This window comes from Podarcis gaigeae (assembly GCF_964106915.1).
Source record: "Podarcis gaigeae genome assembly, chromosome: 5".
NCBI lineage: Eukaryota > Metazoa > Chordata > Lepidosauria > Squamata > Lacertidae > Podarcis > Podarcis gaigeae.
Genome location: NC_139681.1, coordinates 98,769,437 through 98,791,832, shown reverse-complemented (window position 1 = coordinate 98,791,832; position 22,396 = coordinate 98,769,437). Strand labels below are relative to the sequence as shown.

Here is a 22,396-nt window from a genome sequence, read left to right as displayed (position 1 = left end):
GTGCCCTTTACCTAGCATCAAGATTAAAATCAGGGGAAGAGAGCAGTCTAGCTTTCCCCCAACTCTCCAATCTGCCTGCCGAAGGGGCTGGCAGCCAGCCAACCAACCGGTGCCCCCCACCCAAGCCTAGACCAATCCCTAGCCTTCACTGGAGCACCACACAAAATTACTCCTGCCAGGCTTGGAGTCGTGGAGAGGGGGGCTTTTACAGTCCCTTTTAAATTGACACGATTCATAATGAAAACTGCTGGCAACCGCATTAGTCTCTCGGGCTCTGCAGATCAAGGCCCAGTAGGAGTGAGGAAGCAAATTGGTAATAGGTGCAATTTTCTTCTTTTTATCCCGGATAATTACTGTGGAAAGGCAGCCTCTCCTGGTGCCTCGCAATTAGCTGAAATAACCAAATCAAACGCGACTCTCTTATTAGCAGGGGCTGCACAGGGAAAACAAAACCCATGCCCACCCCCTGGTCCAGCTACGAAGGCTGGACGTCAGAAACACTGTTGATTAATGAAAAAGGGAATCAGAAAGGCTGTGGGGTGCTCCTGGGAGTACATTTGTCCCTGGAGCAGTTGGTCTGCCACACGTCTCACTTCCCGAAAAGTCCCAACTCAAGAGCTTAGCCACATCTTTCATCAAGGCCCCTTTCACATGCAGGAACGGGATCGTCCAATTCTTGCACAGATATCACATCATCACAAAATCAAATTCTTCATACGGGTGTTGCTCTTTCCAGAGGAGTTGGGTATGTTTCGCACGGGAAATAGGGGACTGAGAGGAGATGTGCTAGCCATCTTCAAATATTTTAAGGGCTGTCATATGGAAGAGGGAGTAAGCTTGTTTTCTCCTGCCCCGGAGGAGAGGACCCGAACCCATGGCTCCAAACGGCAAGAAAGGAGACTCCAACTAAATGTTAGAAAGGACTTTCTGACGGGGAAAGCTGTTTGGCAGCAGAACAGAATCCTTTGGGAGGTGGTGGACTCTCCTTGGAGGTTTTGAAGCAGAGGTTGAACGGCCATCTGTCAGGGATTTTTTAGCTGTGATTCCTGCATTCATGGAATAGAATTGTAGAGTTGGAAGGGATAATAATAATAATAATAGTAATAATAATAATAATTTATTTATACCCCGCCCATCTGGCTGGGTTTCCCCAGCCACTTTGGGCTGCTCCCAACAGAATATTAAACAGAATGAAACATCAAACATTAAAAACTTCCCTAAACAGGGTTGCCTTCAGATGTCTTCTAAAAGTCAGATAGTTGCTTATCTCCATGGCATCTGATGGCAGGGCATTCCGCAGGGCAGGTGCCACTACCAAGAAGGCCCTCTGCCTGGTTCCCTGCAACCTCACTTCTTGCACTGAGGGAACTGCCAGAAGGCCCTCGGAGCTGGACCTCAGTGTCTGGGATGGACGCTGGGGGTGGAGACGCTCCTTCAGATATAATGAACTGAGGCTGTTTCGGGCTTTTAAGATTAGCACCAGCACTTTGAATTGGGAACCAATGTAGGTCTTTCAGGACCGGTGTTATGTGGTCTCGGCGGCCCCTACCAGTCACCAGTCTAGCTGCTGCATTCTGGATTAGTTGTAGTTTCCGGATCACCTTCAAAGGTAGCCCCCCGTAGAGCGCATTGCAGTAGTCCAAGCGAGAGATAACTAGAGCATGCACCACTCTTGCGAGACAGACAGCAGGCAGGGAGGGTCTCATCCTGTGTACCAGATGGGGCTTGTAGACAGCTGCCCTGGACACAGACTTGACCTGCGCCTCCATGGACATCCAGTCATCTAGTCCAACCCCCTGCAGTGCCCTCCGGAGCAGGAGAAAACAAACTTGCTCCCTCTTCCATATGACAGCCCTTGAGATATTTGAAGGTGGTGATCATATCGCTTCTCAGTCTTCTCTTTTCCAGGCTAAACATACCAAACTCCCTTGATTTCAGGAGGCTGGACTAGATGTACAATTCTATTACAGTGGTACCTCGCAAGACGAAATTAATTCGTTCTGCGAGTTTTTTCGTCTTGCGAATTTTTCGTCTTGCGAAGCACGGTTTCCCATAGTAAAAAAGGAAACAAACTTGCAAGATGTTTTCGTCTTGCAAAGCAAGCCCATAGGGAAATTCGTCTTGCGAAGCAACTCAAAAAACGAAAAACTCTTTCGTCTTGCGAGTTTTTCGTCTTACAAGGCATTCGTCTTGCGAGGTACCACTGTACAGTGGTACCTCGGGTTAAAAACTTAATTCATTCAGGAAGTCCGTTCTTAACCTGAAACTGTTTTAGCTAATGGGGCCTCCTGCTGCTGCCGTGCAATTTCTGTTCTCATCCTGAAGCAAAGTTCTTCACCCAAGGTACTATTTCTGGGTTAGCGGAGTCTGAACCTGAATTGTCTGTAACCCGAGGTACCATTGTATTCTAAGATTGTAACTTGGGGCCAGTCTACATGTTAGATCACCTTGTCCCATATGCACCCACTTGGGTTGTTTTGATCAGCGAAAATGACATGCGTCACATGATACCTATATTCCCATCTCCAGGCTTCACCACAAATGTCATTATTGAGTATGTGGACAGACAGCAGCTGAACCCCTTCTGCTGAGCTCCCGGCCTACCACACAGGGGCGCTATTTAACACCATCACCGAGAGCACCTTCCTGCCAGGTGTGCAGGGAGACAGCCAGGTCCCCTGCCCCAAGGAGGCTGCAAAGTTGCAAGCAGACCTATCAGAGACTGCCAGTGGATATTCAGATTTAATGGGGACTGCCAGGGATCCGGATGAAGGAAACCCTCGAGCGTACATTTGATCCGGAAACCGGGTTCCACCCCCTTCGCTGCTGCTGTTACAACCATGTAATTACGACACCTGCTTGCAGGGAAGAAATTAGAAGCAGGCGGATCTCAGCCAGCAGAGACCTGTAAGCACCGGGGAGGCATGTGCAAAGAACGCAGGAAAACCCGGGGTATTTTCCTCCGTTGCGAGACCCCCGCCTCTGTTTTAAACCATTGGGTATGTTCTTTTCCCCCTGGCCTGCTCAGAGCTCACAGCTAAAAGAGGACATGGGTTCGAATTGGAGAAGCTTTGATGAACCAAGTCCGGTGTGGAAGGCGTGGAAGAGCGGCTTCTGTTTCTCAGGAGAAGACCTGAGAGCTGCCATCTTGAAATATCATAAGGCTTGCAATGTGCAAGAAGGAACAGGGTGACTCTCTATCGCTCCGGAAGACAAGGGAGAAACCAGGAGGTGGAAACATCGGGGGAAAGAGATTGCAGTGAAATTTTGAGGACGGAAGAAGATAAGACGAGCCTGCCGGACCAGGCCAGAATGGCAGACTCTTCTCCCAAGACCCTGTGGGAAACCTGTATGCAGGATTTGAGCGCAACAGACTTCTCCCCGGAAAGATACATGATTGACATCCTCAGGTGGCCTGCTCTCCTTCGATGCAAATATTTAAACAGACATTGGTCAGCCATCTATCTCGGAGGAGGCTGCAGTTGCAAGACCCCTGCACTGACTGGGCAGTTTGACCACCTGAGCTCCAAGGACCCTCCTGGCTTTAAAACCCCATTTTTTAAACTCCTGCAATGCTGACGGCTAAGGGAGAGTTAACGTGCAAGGTCGCTCGAAGCCTCGCACGCTTCTCGCATCTTCCCAAAGTCAGCGTGACCCCATCTGGTCAGCGTTTGCAAGTAAGTTGCTTTCATCTTCCACCTTCCAGGGTAGCTGCTGACTTACTGGACTGTGCTTTTTTCCTTTGCAAAAGTATAAGCCGCAGGCAGAGGCAGCCATACTTCTGAACACTAGTTGCTGGAAAACCACAGGAGAGGAGAGTGCTCGTTGTGTTTGGGTCCTGTTTGCAGGTTTTGCACAGTCAACTGTTCAGCTGTGAGAGCAGGATGCTGGACTAGGTGGGCCACCGGCCTGATCCAGGACTCTTCTCATGTTAAAATCCCATTTAGCATTAAATGCTTACATGAAGAGTGGGGGGGGGGGGGCCTCCAAGTTGCTGCTTCCACTCTCTCTCACTCTCTCTCTCTCACACATACACATATTTTCCCGAAGCTCCTTGGAGTATTTATCTGCAACAAGCAAATGCATCTTGTTTGCTTCACAATCATCAGAGATGCGGATATTTGAAGCTTCCCTATTTAAACGTTACAGCCACCATGTGGAAACCAAGTGAAAGCACTCAGTGGGGGGGGGGGGCGTGTTGCTGTAGTGGTTTACGAAGTTCACCAATACAGTTGAGTTAAGTGCTTCGAAAGATCCCGGAAGCCGAAACGGAGACTCAGAGGTCTTTATAAAGAACACAGGAATCGGCTGCTGAATAAGGGGCTGTGCAAACCACTGTTTCGAATACTGCTTTTTCATAGGACAGGGGGTGAGTTTATGGAACCAAGCAGGCAGCAGCCCAGAAATTTTGGGGAACAACCGATGCAGAGTTTATGCCCCCCCCACCCTTATATTACTGCCTGAGGTCTTTTTAAGTGAAAGCGCTCACATGCAGAACATTTGCCCTCCCAATGAGTCTCAGCCTCCTTCTAAAAGGTTGCGAAACTGCAAGCCAAATCTTAGGGGGATCTGGCCCACCAGCCCTGACTCCTTTGGTCTTTGGCATCTGGGAAACACATATGGAGTCCTGTGTCCAGTTCTGGGCACCGCAGTCCAAGAAGAACATTGACAAGCTGGAAGGTGTGCAGAAGAGGGAGACAGAGACGAACAAGGGTCTGGAAACCAAGCCATATGAGGAACGGTTGAAGGAGCTGGGTATGTTCCTTGGGGGTTTTCCAGCAGAGGTTGGGTGGCCATCTGTCATGGATGCTATAACTGAGATTCCTGCATTGCAGGGGGCTGGACTAGATGACCCCAGGGGGTCCCTTCCAACTCTGCGTTTCTGTGATTCTATGATTCCACAGACCTTTCAGCTGGCAATGCCAAAGGTGGAGGCTGAGCCCTTCTGCCTGCAAAACTTGTGCTTTACCGCTGAGCTTAATCTCCCCGGGATTAAGGCAGAATTGCAACTCAAGTGCCTCCGACATTCATCTTAAATGCTCTTTAATCTCGACAATCAGGCAACCTTCTTGGTATCAGGATTAGTAACATAACCGCATGCTGTATTCCTCCAGGCCTCCAGAGCAAAAACAACCAAATTATCACACCCGCCTAACCCAGTTTCTCGGGCATGCACTCACAGCACCAAAAACATGTTGTCTCAAGGGGGGTTTTTTGGGTCTGTGGTTTTCAGTTTGACTTTATCTTCTGTTTGGGGCTGGTTTTGCTTCTATTTTGCAAAAGTCAGAAGCTCTCCAGGAGGGGGAGAGGGAGGGGCACATGGACACACACTCAAAACCTCTTTTTCTTCTTTTTTTCAGATTTCGCCCTCAATTCCTTTAATATGAAACGCTTGCAACATTCTTCTTTCTCATGCCCATGTTTGGAAAACTCTTTATCGCCTGCTGTTCTCCATCAAGTTGTCTGTCCTCTAGCCAGGCGCTGAGTGTGAACAAAGAGTTCTAAGGAGTTGGGTCATCACTAAAACAGGGTGTGAATTAGTTCAAACCAATACTCCATCCCACAAATAAAAATTTCCTTGCATGCAGAAAGTCAGCAACTCAGGGGGGAAGCTGTCCCAGACATCTTGGTTTTCTACATGCACATTTTCCCCCTCCTTGGGTGGGACTTCTCAAATGGCCTAAAGCACTATAACCCAGGCATGGGTCAATCATTTTCGTGAGATCTGAGAGGTGCTTCCCAATGACCTATTTGTCAAGCCTTTATCCTAAATTGCTTGCTGAGCGATTGGATGATCTTGGTTATTTAATGAGCTTTCACTCTGTGCTGTTGGCCAGGAAGCTATACAGTGTCATGTCCAAGGAACCACACCTCTGTGAAAAGCTTTTTAAACCATCTAGGTTGGTGGCCAACATTGCCTCCTGCTGCATGAAGAAGACCTTTCATTCTGTCTGTCCTGAATCTTCCAAAATTCAGCTTCAATGGGAGCCCACGATTCTAGTTACTTGCTTGTAGATCCAGTTACAGATAGGTAGCCGTGTTGGTCTGCCATAGTCAAAACAAAAAATTCCTTCCAGTAGCACCTTAAAGACCAACTAAGTTAGTTCTAGGTATGAGCTTTCGTGTACATGCACACGAAAGCTCATACCTAGAACTAACTTAGTTGGTCTTTAAGGTGCTACTGGAAGGAATTTTTTGTTTTGCTTGTAGATCGTGAGCCACAGCTGAAGAGTTGGGGCACCAAGTTGGGTCAACAGTCACATTCAGAAGGAAAGATGAGGCGTTCAGAACAGAAAGCTTCTCTAGGAAGGTCTGGGTACAGCAAGGATGCTTCCCCCGCCACGAGGGGGAGGAACGCCCTTCCGATTTCTGCTCTCCGACAAACGGAATCCATAAATCAACAGAGAATCCAACAGGGACAAGCGCCAAAAGGCAGAGCACAGAACATCCCGCCAGAGGATTTGCATTAAAGAAATTCACACGGCTGTCAGGAAAGCCAACGGAGAAGGAGGGGAAAAACTGTCTGCAGCAATCAGAAGGGTGTGGACCATTTGGAGAGGAGCGTGTTGGCACTGCGGGGATCGTGTGGTGCTTTTTCCCATGCCCTGCCTAGGTAGTTCTGGGAGCATTCAGGAGCCGAGGACAAGCCGGGCCAGCTCAAGGTAGCAGTGGCGTAGCGTGGGTTGTCAGTACCCGGGGCAAGGCAAGTAATTTGTGCCCCCTAACCCGTGGAGCGCACCCCCCAGATGTTGCGCCCGGTGCGGCCAGCCCCCCTGCACCCCCCATGCTACACCACTGCAAGGTAGCCGTCCACTGGAACCTGTGAATCAAGAGTCATATTAAGGCCCCAGAAAAATGCAGAGGGCCATTCAGTACAAGGGAGGAAAAGGCTAGTCCATCACAGTTCCCTCGGTCTGCCATCTTTCCAACCTTAAATTCAGTTCTTCACCCCGCAGCAACAATCTGCAATTTCTTTAGCGAGAGAAAACCCTCGTGGAAATTTCAGCAGCATTTCAGGGCAAATTTCTCCTAATGAGCACTTTCTTGCATGCAGCTTTGACCAATGTGCATATTTTTGCAAGGAATTTCCCCAAATGCAATGTGTTTCAACTACTTTGAGGGATTTCTTGCCTTTCTACATTCAAGCGGCATATAACTCTCATGACAAAAACACAAATGTTTCCGGGTGTTTTTTGCACTAAACTAGCTCTTGCTAAGCTCAGTTTTCCCCTAATACATGCATTTTGCATTGCAGAATTCAAATATGTGCAAATTTTGAAAGGCGGCCAAGTTTTGGATCACCTGTTGCTTTGGAAAGCGCCAAATTGAAAGATTCACCATAAAATGCCAGCTGAACCAAACTGCTCCCATCCCTATCCAGCACCCAATGCTACAAAAGGATACATACAGATTTGGTGGCACAATCCGAACGACAAGTGAGCGATGGGCTAATCTGTCCATTTAAGTTTTCCACTTTATCAGTCTTATTTATAGAAAAATATTCATATACTGCTAATTCATCAAAAAAGAAAAAAATCAAAGTGGCTCAGAATAACCATACCTAAAAATATGAACCATATAAAAAGTGGAAATCAGAAATCAGCTAACTATGGTGGAAAGATGTGATCTTCATTGCTTGCATGAACCTGATGAATCAAAATATCACCGTTTGATAGCCAAGTCCAAAACCAAAAGTCCTGTTGGGATGCATTCTGGCTTCCCTGCTGATGAAACTGAGTGTGTGATGATTGATAATACTGTCATTCATCCGGTTTAGTAGCAGTTGCCAGGACGTTTGCCTGTTCACCTCTGCATAGTTCCTTCCTTATTTCGGATATCGTGGTATATCAATATACAGTAGTACCTCCAGTTGCGGATGGGATCCGTTCTGGAGGTTGGGTTGGATCCTGAGGTTTCTACAGCCTGAGGACCGCTTCTACGCATGTGCGCGGGGAGAAACTCGGACAAATACTTCCAGGTTTGCCACTTTCGCATCCTGAAGTTTACGTAACCCTCTGGCAAGGACTACTGTATTGCAATGTTTGGCTGCTGATATAACGCCATCTTGAAGACTGGCCATATTGCTCAGTATGCGGTCGCCCTAGTATGCAGTCTAAAATTCATTTCCAGCTTTGTTACTATAAATGCTGTCTAGTTTCACTTTTGCTTCTGTTCTCAATCTTCCAGATGGCCTGTGCCTTTTGCCTAAGATCCAAGGGACAGCTGGGTGTTATAGTTTCAAAAGTGATCGACCCCTGTCATTTTCTTTGTCCCAGCAAGCCTGGGTTGCAGCCCAGAGGCTCCCTGGCACCCACATGGTGCAACCTAATCTCATCATCTGCTACCACCTCCCACATACCCTGAGACGGAATGAAAACTCTGCGGCTACAATATCAACCACATTTGTTTCCTCCTACTGTCTTCCCACTTGTTTCAACGTCGAAAACATAAGAAGAGCCCTCTGGATCAGGCCATGGCCTATCTAGTCATAGAATCAGAGTTGAAAGGGGCCCCCAAAGGTCATCCAGTCCACCCCCGAAATGCAGGAATCTTTTCCAGCATCCTATTCCCACAGTGCCTGCAACTGTAGTCAAAGCCGTCTTTCCCATTGGTCAAAACAAAAAAAATTCCTTCCAGTAGCACCTTAAAGACCAACTAAGTCAGTTCTTGGTATGAGCTTTCGTGTGCATGCACACTTCTTCAGATACACTGAAACAGAAGTTTCCAGACCCTTCTATATAGTGAGAAGGTGGGGAGGGGTATTACTCAGAAGGGTGGTGGGAATGGGTGATTGGCAGATAGCTGTGATGAGCCTGTTGACGACTCTTAACGACTGCAATAGGTCTTACAGGGAGAAGCGAGGGGTGAAAAGGTGAAAAATGGCTTTGTCATGTATAATGAGATAAGAATCCAAGGTCTTTGTTCAGGCCAGGTTTCTCCATGGTTTTAAGTTTGGTGATAAGTTGTAATTCAGCAGCTTCTCTTTCCAGTCTATTTCTGAAATTCCTTTGTAGTAAAACAGCTACTTTGAGATCTTGTATAGAATGTCCTGGGAGATTGAAGTGTTCTCCTACTGGTTTCTCTGTCTTGTGATTCCTGATGTCCGATTTATGTCCGTTTATTCTTTGGCATAAGGTCTGGCCTGTTTGTCCAATATAGAGAGCTGAAGGACACTGTTGGCATTTGATGGCATACACAATGTTAGACGATGAGCAATTAAATAGTCCCGAGATGGTATGTGTGATGTTGTTGGGGCCAGTAATGGTGTTGTCCGGGTGTATGTGGCAGCAAAGTTGGCATCTGGGTTTATTGCAGGCTCTGGTGCCAGTGTCCGTGTTAGGTCTGGTTGTAGTATTATTGTCTGTAACTTTCCCATTGGTGTTAGTGGTTCGTTGCGCCAGGGCGCCGGCCTCTCAGGGGCACCCCAGTGAGTGGGGGAACTCTGGGGTTTTGCCGGCGGCCTCCCCTTTCCCTGAACGCCCACCAGCTGTGCCCCGCCAACTATATGGCTGGCGGGCGGGCTTGCAGCTTCCTTCCTAAGCCTCTACAGGAGGAGAGCAATCCACGCAGCGGTCGTTGTCCTCCTTCTGCTTCCTAGCAAAAGGCAGTGTGCAGCCTTCCCACCCTGCCTGCTCAGGCGCCCTGATGCCGTAGAGCATGTCCGCCAGCACGTTCTCCTGCTGGATCGCCACGCCATGGATCAGGGTGTTGGGAAAGGCAGAGGACATTTTCTACTGCCCCTCCCTTGTTTTGGAGCTTTCGGGGGGGGGGTGCTGGAAGGATCTTTCACCATGGCACTGAATATGCTTAAGATGGCCCTGACTGTAGTAACATTGATAGCCCTCTCCTGCCCCATGAATTTGTCCAATCCTCTTATTCCTGCATTGCAGGGGGGTTGGGCTAGATGACCCTCAGGATACCTCCCAACTGTACAATTCTATGATTCCATGGGTGGGTGGCCATCTCAGACTCCTGTGGGAGGGAGTTCCGCAGTTTAATTAGGCGCTGCGTGAAAGCGTCCCTCCTTTCATCTGTCCCGAGCAGTGCCAGATTTACGTATAAGCTAAACAAGCTCTATCTTAGGGCCCCACTCTCTTGGGGGCCCAAAAAAAAATTAAAGGGAAAAAAAACTGAATGTACATTTCCAAAATATAAAAAACAAATATAATAAAACCTACTTGCAGAAACAGTGTTTTGTGTTGTGTTGGCTCCTATGATGTGAGTCATGGGCCCCGCCTGCTAGCCTGCTCCCTCAAATATCACTGGTTTGCTCCTTTCTATATATAGGGTGCTCACTGGAAGGACAGATCCTGAAGCTGAGGCTCCAAGACTTTGGCCACCTCAAGAGAAGAGAAGACTCCCAGGAGAAGACCCTGATGTTGGGAAAGATGGAGGGCACAAGGAGAAGGGGACGGCTGAGGACGAGATGGTAGGACAGTGTTCTCGAAGCTACAAACATGAGTTTGACCAAACTGCGGGAGGCAGTGGAAGACAGGAGTGCCTGGTGTGCTCTGGTCAAGGGGATCACGAAGAGGCGGACACAACTAAACAACAACAATATATAGGGTGCCTACATTCTGCATGGACTGGTTGCAGGGCAACATGTGCAAATGGCTTGAGATACCTATGAGGTCCATAAATTACCATATAGCATATATATATATAATATATTCAACACAAGAAACAGGGACAATTTGTTGTTGGCAAAGGATAAAAGGTAAAGGTAAAGGTACCCCTGCCCGTACGGGCCAGTCTTGACAGACTCTGGGGTTGTGCGCCCATCTCACTCAAGAGGCCAGGGGCCAGCGCTGTCCGGAGACACTTCCGGGTCACGTGGCCAGCGTGACATCGCTGCTCTGGTGAGCCAGAGCCACACACGGAAACGCCGTTTACCTTCCCGCTGGTAAGCGGTCCCTATTTATCTACTTGCACCCGCAGGTGCTTTCGAACTGCTAGGTTGGCAGGCGCTGGGACCGAGCAGCGGGAGCGCACCCCGCCGCAGGGATTCGAACCGCCGACCTTTCGATCGGCAAGCCCTAGGGGCTGAGGCTTTAACCCACAGCGCCACCTGCGTCCCTTTTTTGGCAAAGGATAGCTGGACATATAAAGGGCCCCATGACCTTCAGTAGCTTAGGATCTCATCAAACCTAAATCTGGCCCTGGTCCCGAACCTTCCAACATTCAGCTTTTCTGGAAGTCCACGGGTTCTAGCCTTAAGAGCTCGGAAAAGTGTTAAAAACAGTGTTGAAATGCTATTGTGTGACATTTGGCAGGTCTAATTAAAGCCTCGCCTGATGATGGATCTGGCGTTTTTCTTGAGCCAACACATCTACCTGTCCTGTCTGTGCCTAGCACAACCCAGTATTTGTAAATCACAAAACCTTCAGAGATCAAGCCACTCACCTGGTGGCCTTGAGAGAGCCAGCACCAATTGACGAGCTGAGGGGGCTTTCGTAAACCGTAAGAAAGTTGGCAAGATCCCTCGTCCTCCTCCTTGAGACCTTCAGTGCCCTGCTGGCAATTCAGGTAGGTCCATGTGCCAGGGTCTTCTGCCAGAGCATTCGGTCTAAAGGCAACCACAAGCGACAGAGCGAGAATCAGATCTTTGGTCCTCTATCCTGCACCTTAGGAAAGGGACTAGGCGCTTGCCCAGACACAAGATGCCTCGGGGAAACCACTGGGCCTTCATTATTTTCATCTCCTGTATCGTTTGTACCTTTAATTCAGACTGCAATCCTTAGCACCAAGAAGCTGGTGTCTCAGAGCCTGGAAGGGTTTGCTCATGCGTAAGTACGTTCATTGCATTGGTCCTGCACAAATCTACTCGAAAGTGAGTACCGCTGAGAATGTGGATTTCTGCTGATACATATATTTTGTGGTATGCCCAGTTATGCCTAATATACAGGCAACCCCTGATTTGCTTGCAGGTTGCATTCCGGGTCATTGCGAGCCTGTGTGAAATCGCAGGCAACTGAAACAGTCTGAAAGCACCCCGTGCCACCCCATCCCTCCCCCGCTTTGCCCTTTTAGAAACACCTTTTATGACATTTCCAGGTTACTTCTAGGATCGGTGCTGTGAGCTATTGTGCACATATCAGTAGCCCCTAAAACAGGGGGTTGCCTCTTGGCTATTTGCAGTTTAGTTGCGCTGCAGAAAGCTTGCTGGGGAGACCACGCATTACAAGGAACTCAAAAATAACTTTATCAAGGTTTTAATAACAAAAACAAAAACTCCTTTTACACTAAATATCTCAACAAGCAAGACCCAACCCATCCACCAGGGTACTGAGAGAGCTAGCTGCTGCTCTTTATATACTATACCCAATTGCTGACACAACTTAATTAACACAACTTAGCAGCACCTGCTATACTGTTTCACAGCTGTAAAACTGGGTCTCGCTATTTGCTCTGGCCCTTTAAAAAATACACATCTTGTGGAACAATAATGAACCAGAGCAGCGCATGGAAACACTGTTTACCTTCCCACCAGAGCGGTACCTATTTATCTACTTCTACTTGAACGTGCTTTCGAACTGCTAGGTTGGCAGGAGCTGGGACCGAGCAGCGGAAGCTCACCCCGTCGCGGGGATTCGAACCGCCAACTGCTGCTCTGGTTCGCCAGAAGTGGCTTAGTCCTGCTGGCCACGTGACCCGGAAGCTGTACGCCGGTTCCCTCGGCCAATAAAGCGAGATGAGCGCCGCAACCCCAGAGTCGGTCATGACTGGACCTAATGGTCAGGGGTCCCTTTACCTTTAGCTTTTACCAGGGGGATACTAATCCCAAAATCCCAGCAAACTATATTTGGGAGGAGCTTCTGCAAAGATTCATCCGACTCATTTTACACAGCCAGAGACAATCTCATGTTGGAAATGTAGTAATGGTCGGCTGAGTTTGCCACGTATCAGCACCTTCCACTCACTGGGAAAAGCCCCCGAGAGAGAGCAGAGATGCCAACTGAGCCACAAAGGAGCAAGGGAACAAGGTTTGGCAGCTCAAACAGAGCACAAATCAAAAATAAAATTAGGAGAAGACTCATCTAGCTGGGAAAATCTGCCACTCCCTTCTGGAGAAGCAGAGCAGGCGATGGGAAACCACCTGAAAGGACTGTTCCTCCTTTTGGCGTTTTGCGCTGCATCATGCAAAACATGCGCCACCTCTCCCTGAGGGAACTAGGAATAAGCCCTGGGGCCACCGAGGGAGATCAAGGAGGCTTTCCCCACCAAACACAATTCAGTCCATTCCTCTGGTACAGATGGCAAGCTCTTTTGGCTGGGAGTCCTGGAAGATCTGCTCCCTGCCTTGCAGGCTATTTTCCACCTGGCCTGGGAGGGTGAAGCCCGGACTGACTCCAGCTACAAAAGCTGCCACTGTTGAAAAAGCCAGAGAACATCTTGGCTTCCTCTTAGTGCAGACCCAGGTCATCGAGCCTGACTTTCCACCGCCACCATGAACCACCACCAGATAGGCAGCCTCAGCAGCAGATACGTTCTGTGCTTATGATAATAAAATATTCTCTTGCTAATTATGCTGTATGTGCATTTTAACTTTGACTTTCTTCAGTGATGTTTTATCTGGGGTTGTTTTATTTGATACTTTAATGTAGGTTGTAAACAGCTTTGAGGTTTTTAAAATATATATATATATATAAAGAGGTGTAGAAATAAAAAAGTAATAATAATAATGTGTTCTATGCAATAACCCTAAGGCTAAGCCAAACCATGACTAACCATGAATGTGCGAGCATGCAGATGTAGTTACCTGTGCTTTCTTGAACTGCAAAGGGGTTGGACAAGGTAACACTTTAGCTCCCTTCCAACTCTACAATTCTATGACTCTGAAACTATTTAAAAAATGTTAAATAAAAAAAGGGGGGGAAACCTGTAGACTGTGAAACGTAAAAGCCTGTGTGAACACGAGGTGTCTTCACCCATGTGCTGAAATGGCTGCAAAGATTGCCATAAATGATTTGATTATAGGTATTCACAGGAAAAATCACAGCCACTTAACCCCTCACCTGGTTGTGCAACTGTCAGACCAACCAGAGCTAAGCCATGGTTTACCGCAGCATTGCGCCTGAACCCGGAGTTATGGTTTGTCTGACTCCAGAGGAGCCATGAGTTCGTATCCAAGGTTTGTCCTCGGTTTACCGCTTATGGTTCACCTCCTGGTGAAAGGAGAGCAATAAATTTGACGACGGCAATGAAACACTCACTGGGTGTGCACTATCATACTTGGGTCCTGCCTGCAGAAGAATCTTAGGAGTTGGGAGGGACCCCAAAGGTCATCCAGCCCAACCCCCTGCAATGCAGGATTCTCAGCTAAAAAAAAACAATGACAGATGGCCATCCAAACTCTGCTTAAAAACCTCCAAGGAAGGAGAGTTCACCACCTCCTGAGGGAGACCGTTCCACAGCCAAATAGCTCTTACTGTCAGAAAGTTTTTTTTTACGGATGTTGAATTGGAATCTCCTTTCTTGTAACTTGAAGCCATGGGTTCGAGTCCTACAGTCCAGAGCGGGAGAAAACACAAGGCAATGGGTTGGCCACTGTGAGATCAGGGTGCTGTGCTCAAGTTGACCGCAGGATTGTCCACACTGAGTCGCAGCAGATGCCACACTGAGTCGTCCGTAGATGCCACTGGGGCTTGAACCTGCAACCTTCTACCTGCCTTCCCCAGCCCCGACACACACACCCCATATAGTTAACAGGCACACAAAACAAGCACATTTTTTTATTGACATGGAGAGATGTTGTGCCATAAGATTATTTTGCAAACCAAATGAACTAGGGCATCAGCCTGCCACAACAATCAGGAGATCAGCATTTCAAAACAGAGATTTCTCTCTCTCTCACACACACACACACACTTTCACATCGATGTGTCATAGACCTGCGCATTTTTGTCACGTTTGCACATCCCTGGCATCAATTTGCACATAGATAGCCTCTTGCTGACTCAGCCACTTCGACAGACACAATTTCCAGCTGGCAAAGTTACTAGTCCCAGTTTCCAAGTGGGGCAAGCTGAACCGTTCAACAGGTTGAACAGAGGCTCATCCGGGTGTTTTGGATGTGTCAAATCAATACACACACCAGCGGCCGTAAGGGCTGCAGAGAGATTTTGGGGGAATAAGTGGCTTGACTTGAAGCATCGCTAGACGCGGTTCACACACTCATCCCTCCTTCATCTCTGCTAAACAGACTTCGGAGGTTTTTTTGCAAAGTTAGAAGCCACCAAACTGGTCGGCCGGGAAAGACGGTGGCACAGTCAAAATGAGAGAGATCGCCACAGGAGATGGAAAAAACCAAACCGTTGTCCTTCTCCAGCCACAAATAGATGGAGAGCCCACAACCTTTCCTTTGCACACACACCACCACCCTACAAAAAGCATCGCCCACCTGCACTCGGCACACCTGGTGTCATCCATAAGCCAGGCCTGCACAGGCCTCACGAGGATTTCTGCACCTTTCAAACTCTACATCTGGGGTCACCACAACTGATGCCCCAACCAAGCTCCTTGCAAACTCCTCCCTTTGCGGCTACGCAGTCTTGGGTAGCACACCACAAACCCCAAAAAGCAGGTCTCTTGAGCCCTGGAGGTCCTAAGTCTATGCAGGAAAAAAATCCCCTTTTAAACTCAGATAGGGGCAATATCACACACACACACACAATCACACCCTTTAACCAGATATGAGCTTAAGTTGTGGCTGCCTCACAAGCGGGTTGGGCTAGATGACACCTGGGGATCCCTTTCCAATGCTAAAATTCCTGTTTCTGTGGTTGCGGCAAAGAGTGAAAGATTCCCAGCTGAAAGATTGCTACACACATGTGCAGATTTTTCAGTGCCAGACAAAATAATTTATCTATTTATGTATTTATGTATTTAATTTAGGCAAGCTAACCTAAACACATAACTTTAACATGCCATTCTGTTACAGTACATGCATTTTTTTCCCTAAGCTGCTGACCAGGTTTATATTTCAATATTTATTTATTTTGACACCTCCTCTTTTTTGACAACGTTTGGGGTTGGAGTGTTTAACAAATATTTTGTATCCTCCTGTGTAAAGCGGATGGCAGTGTGCTGCAGTTGTCAGGCTGAGACCCGGGTTCAAATCCCCACTCAGCCAAGAAGTACACTAGGTGGGAGACCGGTCACGGCCTTCTCTCAGCCCTCAGCCCTCCTACCTCACAGGGTTGTTGTTTGTGGGGGAAATACGTATGTTTGCCTTGAGCTCCTTGGACAAAAAGGCGGGATAGAGACGCAATAAATCGGAACAGGCAAAGCAACTGCTTGGAGGCTTTCATCAATTCAGTGGCACATACGATTTCTTAAATGAAGAAAGGGAAATGTTCAGCCACATGTTCATAGAAATCGCAGAAATGAAGAGCTGGAAGGGGCCACAGGGGTCATCTAGTCCAACCCCGTGCAGTGCAGAGATCTTTTACCCAACGTGGGGCTCAAACCCACGAACCTGAGGTTAAGAGTCTTGTGCTCTACCAACTGAGCTATCACAGGCCCATTTCTCCAACACGACCCACTGAGGCCTGGGAAGAGGAGAAGGCAAAGGAAGGCCTTTTTATGAACACAAGCCTTTTTGCAATTCGCTCCCAGCGACCAGGAGAAAGGCAGTTTCTGCTCCTGACTGCGCAGGTGAGGATAGCCTACGAAGCTGCCTCAAACCATCAGTTCACCCAGCTTACTATTGTCTACACTGGCGGGCAGCATCAGTCCTAAACGGCCTCGGTCCAGTAGACCTGAAGGAGCATCTCCACTCGCATCGTTCAGCCCGGACACTGAGGCCAGGTCCAAGGGCCTTCTGGCTGTTCCCTCATTGCGAGAAGCCAAGTTACAGGGAACCAGGCAGAGGGCCTTCTCGGTGGTGGCACCTGCCCTGTGGAACGCCCTCCCACCAGATGTCAAAGAAATAAACAACTATCTGACTTTTAGAAGACATCTGAAGCTTTTAATGTTTAATAGACTATTGTATGTTATATTCTGTTGGAAGCCACCCAGAGTGGCTGGGGAAACCCAGCCAGATGGGCAGGGTATAATAATAATAATAATAATAATAATAATAATAATAATAATAATAATAATATATTAATATCATCATCATCATCATCATCATTATTACACTGGTACCTCGGGTTAAGTACTTAATTCGTTCCGGAGGTCCGTACATAACCTGAAACTGTTCTTAACCTGAAGCACCACTTTAGCTAATGGGGCCTCCTGCTGCTGCCGTGCCGCCGGAGCACGATTTCTGTTCTTAACCTGAAGCACTATTTCTGGGTTAGCGGAGTCTGTAACCTGAAGCATATGTAACCTGAAGCGTGTGTAACCTGAGGTACCACTGTAGTATTATTATTATTATTATTATTATTATTATTATTATTATTATTATTATTATTTCAGGCAGAGCCTTTCTCTCAGCCCAACCTGGAGATTCCAGCGGGGAACGAATCTTCTGCAAGCCAAGCAGATGTCCTGCCGCTTTGGCTGAGCCAGAGCTCCGCGGGCCTAGCAAGTTCAGCATCATCTATTCTGAACGCATGACCCAATAATCACAATAACCTTCACGGCCATGATAATAATATTTTCCGGCTATTTGGTTATTTTCCAGTGCTGGCCTATAAAGCCTTACAGAACTCAGGACCACAATATCTCAAGGGCTGCCTCTCCCCATACGAACCAACCTGGACCCTGCGCTTGTCATCAGTGGCCCTTCTCTATGCCCTCCCCCATCTCAAGAGGTTTGGACAGTTAATTATTATTTGGACAATAATTATTATTATTATTATTTGCAAGGAAGTTAGCTCCATTGTGGGGCTGATCATGTCAAGGTTGTGGGTTCAATCCCCACAGAGAAATATTCCTGCACTGAAGGGAGTTCTACAATTCTACAGTTTTTATGATGATGATCCATAAATTTATGTTCTTCATGTTGTACATCTTTGGATAAAAGGGCGGTATACAAATCAAATATCTCAAGGGCTGTCGCATGGAAGAGGCAGCAGGCTTGTATTTTCCTGCTCTGGAAAGGTAGGACTCGAACCCATGGCTTCAAGTTACAATAAAGGATATTCCGATTAAACATTCAGAAGAACTTTCTGACAGTAAGAACTGTCGGGCAGTGGAACCGTCTCCCTTGGGACATGGTGGACTCTCCTTCCTTGTATGTTTTTATGCAGAGATTGGGCGGACATCTGTCATGGATGCTTGAGCTGAGATTCCTGCAGTGCAGGGGGGTCAGAATGGATGACCCCCGGGGTCCCTTCCAACTCATAGAATCATAGAGTTCTATAATTCTAGGAATAAATAAGGGTTGCAATCTAGGGGTCTTTCCCAGTCCAACCTGGGCCTTCATCACTCAAGGCGTATCATGTTTAGGGGATTAAACTTAACTTTTGCCAATTTCTTTAAAATACATTTTTGGGTGGGATGAACTCAACTCTGCTGTTATTTTTGCAACCAGGCAACATTTAGCTTGTCTGATGAAGAAGCACATCAGCTGCTTTGGGGGGGGGGGGACCAGAGAATTTTAATTTTGCCTTCTGAAAATGCCGGGTAATGCTAAATAATAACAATAACAAACAAACAAAATAAAACAACTGACATGGCAACTTTTATAACACACGTTGCAACAATATATGTCACGATAAAACTTTTCAGCATCTTTCATTGTTGAAAGTTGAAAAAGCCAAGCGCTCAGCCACAAAGCTAGGTCATTTCCTTGAGCCAGGAGCCCACATTTTCTTGCAGAGGGGGTCAGCAGCCACCGCAGCCCCCCATGACTCTCTGGGCGCCCCCTCCCCGGACCCCAAAAGGGCAGACAACCCCTCAGCACCTTAACTCCCAGTGCCCATATTTCCTCTCTTAACTCACCTTCCTTCTTCCTCCTTTGAGGAGGGACTCCCCTAAATCTCTCCCAATTTCCTTAATTCCCCCTCCCACATCCTCCTTATGGGGGGGCTGTCCCAGGTCCCCTCCTGCATTCCCTTAACACCACACCCCCTCCCAAATCCCCCTGGCTGCCCCATATCTTCCCCCAAGCAACTCCCTTCCGTCCCCAGATTCTCCTTGGAGGTGTCCAAAGTCCCTCCCCAAAACAACTCCGCTAACTCCTCCTAGATCTTCATTTTAGGGGGGGCGTCTGCCCCAAGACCCCCCCCCCACTCTCTTAAACCCCCCTCCCAGATCCTCCTTGGGGGCGGTGCCCCATGTTTCCTCCCTCCCTCCCCCCAACTCCCTTTACTCCCCCTCCCGGATCCTCCTTCCGGGGGGTGGAGCGCCCAAGCTTTCCCCCTCCCCAAAATCCCCACGCAGACGGAGAGAGGAGAAAGTGGGAGGGGGCGCACAGCTGGGGCCTCCGGGAACCCCCACCCCACCCCTTCCCTCCCCCCCCCACCCGCGTCCGCGGCCCCGCAGGGGGAGCAGCCCAAGCGGGCTCTGCTGCGCCCTCGACGGCGATGGCGGCGCCCGCGAGGCGCGGCAGCTTGGCGTACCTGCGCCGGGCGGAGCGGAGCGTTGCGCGGGCGGGCGGGCGGGCAGCGGACGGCGCCAGGCCCGGGGAGGGAGCCTCGGGCGGCGGCGGAGGAGGAGGAGGCGGCGGCGGAGCAGCGGAGGAGGAGGAGGAGGAGGAGCCGGCGGACGAGCCAGCCCAGCGCAGCCCGGACGGCACAGCAGCCTCCGCCCTGCGGACGCTTCGCTCCGCCCGCCGCCGCCGCCGCCGAGCGCAGGAGGAGGCTGGAAGGATGGAGGGATGCAGCCTCCGCGGTCCCTATTCCCGCCGCCCCGGCGCCGGGGGAAGCTCGACCGGTGGGATTCCTGCCTGTTGCAACGAAGGAAGCTGCATGCAGCTCAATATTCCCCGCACTACATCTCCGGGGTTTCAACCAGGTCGCTGGAGATGCCAGCGTGGTTGAAGCCGCTGAACAGAGCTTCTGGAAAGGGCCTGGGGGGGGGGGCGGGTGTTCTGCTGCCTCCTCCTGCGAACCCCGGCCCCATTTCTCCCTGCAAGCTGGGGCCGAGGGGGAAGGGGGGCGCCTGACCCCAGCCCCCAACCCAGCTCCTCGCCCCACTTCGCCTGCCACTTTTACTTCCCCTGGGGAGAAAAAGGCAGGCTCGCATCAAGCAGAGGCTTCGCCCTTCGCATTCCTGCCTGTTACAAAGAACAGAGCCTCTTTTGTGTGTGGGGGGGGGTGTTACTGCTCCCTCGGCCTTCTGCACTCAGTCCAGCCCCATTGCACCCCGCAATGAGCCCTGCCGGGTAGGACTAAAGAAGGGGTCACCCCACCCAAGCCTTGCACTTCCCAAGGTCGTTGGGAGCCAGGTGCCTCTAGTCTATTGAAGACCACACCACTCCCAGCCTTCTGGGACTCTGGCAGGTAGACTGTGCCTATGCATGGAGGTTCTACTTAGCTAGCCCATGCCTGAGTTATGGCGGTGTGCTGCCCTGTTCTCTCTCTCTCCTGCTGCTCCCTGCTTTCTTCTCTTCCCCGCTTTCAAAATCCAGCCTGCTTTTTGCCATGCTCTGCTTTTGTCCCAGTTTCCTTTTGCTGATTTCCTCTTCCGCGGCCTCCCTTCTCATAAGAAGAGCCTGGCTGGATCAGGCCAGCAGCCCTGCTAGTCCAGCACCCTGTTCTCACGGTCGCCAACCTCCATCCTGGTTTGCTTGCGCAATGCTTACAACGGAGACCAGATGACATTCTGCTTTTACTGAGTTCATAGAATCCTAGAATTGTCAAGTTGGAAGGGACCCTGAGGGTCATCTAGTCCAACCCCCTGCAATACTGGAATTGCAGCTGCCCCATACGGGGAGCAACCTGTAACCTTGCTGTTATCAGCCCCACGCTGAGCTATCGAGACCGAGTCGCATGCATAGTATTGTTTATATAGCATTTACTGTATTTTTTGCTCTATAAGACTCACTTTTTCCCTCCTAAAAAGTAAAGGGAAATGTGTGTGTGTCTTATGGAGCGAATGCAGGCTGCGCAGCTAACCCAGAAGCCAGAACAGCAAGAGGGATCGCTGCTTTCGCTGCGCAGTGATCCCTCTTGCTGTTCTGGCTTCTGAGATTCAGAATATTTTTTTTCTTGTTTTCCTCCTCAAAAAACTAGGTGCGCCTTGTGGTCTGGTGCGTCTTATAGAGCGAAAAATACGGTATGTCTTCATCTTCCTCTCCAAGGAGCTTAATGTAGTGTCCGTGGGTCTCTCCCTCCTCAGTTACTCCCCACAACAACCTTGTGAGGTAGGGTGAGCTGAGAGGCAGCGACTGGCACAAAAATGCGGTGAAGCCTGGCTCATGAAGCCTTCACATCATCACCCCGGTCCTTATCCCCGTCTAATGAAACAGAACACAACAAAACTCATTCGCCCCTCTGAACATTTGCTTCCCTCGTCTGCACTGGGCTGCCTGCTGTCTCACTTCAGATTGTAATTTTCCTGGGGACAGGGACCTCTGCAGCTTTGCCACTAAAGCAATACCACTGGACTGTGGACATGATCAAATGTTGCGTCTCGGCAGCTGTTCAAAGCATTGCCTAGCAGCAGGGGTCTCCCTGCGAGGTAGGCTGTGCTGAGAGAGGCAGCGGCTGGTACCCCAAGGGTGGGGGCATTCAAACCCTGGTCCCCCAGGTCCTAGTCCTACCCTCTAACCACTACACCACCCTGCCTCTCATTCTCATTCATTCACCTGCCATGGACCACTCCATCTTCGCCTCTCCTTCCTCGTCCCTGCCTGCCTCCTTCACCTTTTCCTCTCCTTTTCCACTCTGAATCACTACATCCCACCGTTCTTAGCCGCCGCCCCCTTAAAATATCCTACCTCGCCAGCATCTTCTGGCACCACACCTTACCCGACCTTCTTCCTTTCCTCCAGGTAAATCAATCCCTGGAGTGAAGGGGAGGGAGGGAGGGGCGTCCAGGTCTGCCCCCCAAGCGAATGTGAAATGTGCCTGGAGCTCCTGCTCTTAGGCTAATGCCTCCCCCCTTTCCTTTCCTCTCCCCACCCCCTTCTAGCCTCCTTCTGCACTTTACCCAAAACCCTGGCTGCGGGGCTGACGTCAGGACCCAAAATTCCTATGTTTCCCCGAAGGCTGTTTTGACCATGTAAGGCATGAGCGTGGCAAATCAACCTCGCTGGAGGAAAACAGGCAGGGGGAATGCCAGAAACCCTCTGGCAAGGGGATCTGCCCAAAGAGGCAGGCAGCAGCATTCTTGGACTGCTCTGTCCAGAGCGCGAGGGAATTCAGCAGATAGAGAGAGATGTTATGGTTGAAAATGACCCATGCATAACTGCCTTGTGGAGCTCCTGTTCGAGTGTCTGGAGGCGGTTGGAGGATGGATTGCGGCTAACAGATTGAGGTTGAATCCTGGCAAGACAGAAGTA

General features: G+C 49.4%; 1 protein-coding gene across 3 annotated transcripts in view; it reads right to left on the bottom strand.

The window, feature by feature from the left end:
- Positions 1-22,041, bottom strand: part of LPP (LIM domain containing preferred translocation partner in lipoma) — a 281,558-nt gene extending 259,517 nt beyond the window's left edge. Inside the window, exons 1-2 of one of the 3 annotated variants that reach the window (XM_083739588.1) lie at positions 21,864-22,041; positions 11,404-11,566 (exon numbers count right to left, since the gene is read on the bottom strand). The gene's annotated coding sequence lies outside the window, so the exon portion shown is untranslated. Of the gene's footprint in view, positions 1-11,403; positions 11,567-19,511; positions 19,611-21,863 lie in introns of those variants that run through there. The other 2 variants (XM_083739587.1, XM_083739585.1) reach the window with 2 other exon arrangements.
- Positions 22,042-22,396: the final 355 nt, after the last annotated feature.